Here is a 2,004-nt window from a genome sequence, read left to right on the forward strand (position 1 = left end):
GGGGGGAGCGGCCTCCCCGCCCAGCCCTGAGGAGGAGGGGTGGGGGACACACAAGCCCTTGGTAAGGGGGGAGTGCAATTTTCTTGTCTGCAGAAAAGCTGAAGTGAAAAAACCGCACAGGCAGCATCCACGGCAGCTCTGCCATCATACAGCCACACTGCAGGCTTCAGTATTCTGCTGCCAGGGGTGCCGGGTGTTCACAGGGACCTCCTGCAGGCACCGCACCCTCTGTAATCGTGGAGTGGTTTGGAAGAGACCTTAGCAGTCCTCCAGTTCCAACCCCCTGCCATGGGCAGGGACACCTCCCACCAGCCCAGGTTGCTCCAAGCCCCGTCCAACCTGGCCTTGAACACCTCCAGGGATGGGGCAGCCACAGCTTCTCTGGGCAACCTGCGCCAGTGCCTCACCACCCTCACAGGGAAGAATTTCTACCCTCTTCCAGTTTAAAGCCATTACCCTTCACCCTATGGCGATATGCCCTTGTAAAAAGTCCCTCCCATCTTTCTTGGAGCCCATTTAGGCACTGGAAGGGGCTATAAGGTCTCCCTGGAGCCTTCTCTTCTCCAGGCTGAACCACCCCAACTCTCTCAGCCTCTCCTCACAGCAGAGGGGCTCCAGCCCTCAGATCATCCTCATGGCCTCCTCTGGACCCACTCCAATGGGTCCACATCCTTCTTGTGCTGAGTGTCCCTCTAACCCAGGAGAAGCATCATTTGACTTCCCAGGGTGGGACACCCTGACCAGCAGCAGGGCAGTGGTGGGGCTCCAGCTGCAGTTAAATTCACTGGGGTCCCAAGGGGACCATCTGCACCATAACACAGCCCCATGGACTACATGCACTCCCAAAGTCAGTCCCTTGGGGTTATATTTACAATAATACCAAGAACAATTTGTATAAAGAAAGGAGCAAATATTGATACACATTCTCAAGAGCAACAGGCTAGTAGGCTTCCTCACACCAACCTCAAGACTGGAGCTAGAATCAACGGTTAAATAGGAATTATATGTTCAGCTAGTATCTAAAAGCAGAGAGCCAGTCCCCTGTGTCAGGATATAGTGGGAAACACCAGGTAATTAGAAGAGAGTCCACACAAACCACAGTAACTTAAAGCAATACCCCACTCCAAAAAAACCCAACCCCCATGCTGCAGTTTAAAAAAAAAACCTACACAAAATAATCCCAGCCTATGTTATTTCCCCTTCCTGGTGTATAAGTGCTACAAAACACTAGCACGAACAGCACTGTGTAGGTAGAACCAAGATAGTTGTTTTTAAGACAACAGTTACCATAGCAAGCATTAAGTTATCAGTAGCTCAATGAAAAGGCGCAGAGCCCATTTCTTATCTTTAAGACTTTATCCATGCTTTTAAAGAGCATTAACTTTACTAGTGAAATTATGTGGCGAGCTCTTAATTAAAACACAATTTCTTGAAGAGGGCTCATTTTAGATAAACTTTTTCCAGCATCCCAATAAGAACAGGTTGTTTTTTCACTTGTGAGAGATTATTGTAGCTCAAAGCTTATCAGCTTTTACAGCTACAGTGCAAATAAAAGTCCAGCCCATAACTGTGGAAAGTCTACAGCGTTAGAAAACAAACAGAAAAGTAAGCCTCTGTTTAGAAGAGATTTGAGTGTGGAAATCCACAGTTTGACTGTGACAAAGAAACTGATAACATAGTTAAGACCAGTTTATCATAAGGAAGTGCATGAAGTTTTTCAAACTTTTTGTCCAGAGGAGCAGACAGACAGTTGTAAAAGCACTTGTGAGACATGTTACAGACACAGAAGTTGAAATCACATCCTCACTGAATTAGAAATAAACTTGCGACAACAAAACTAAGCCCAGCAAGACTATGATGACCTGTCCTGTATTACACCATTGCCCATATTGTGTATTTCCATCAAGAAGGACAGCCGGAGCTTTTGGCCAGCTAGCTCTTTTGACTTAAGTCATCTAACAGCAACCTCTAGTGGCTCAGGGAGTTTCCTGACAGATCTGTTCC

Source organism: Charadrius vociferus, unplaced genomic scaffold (genome assembly GCF_000708025.1).
Source record: "Charadrius vociferus isolate BGI_N301 unplaced genomic scaffold, ASM70802v2 scaffold49, whole genome shotgun sequence".
Classification (NCBI taxonomy): Eukaryota; Metazoa; Chordata; class Aves; order Charadriiformes; family Charadriidae; genus Charadrius; species Charadrius vociferus.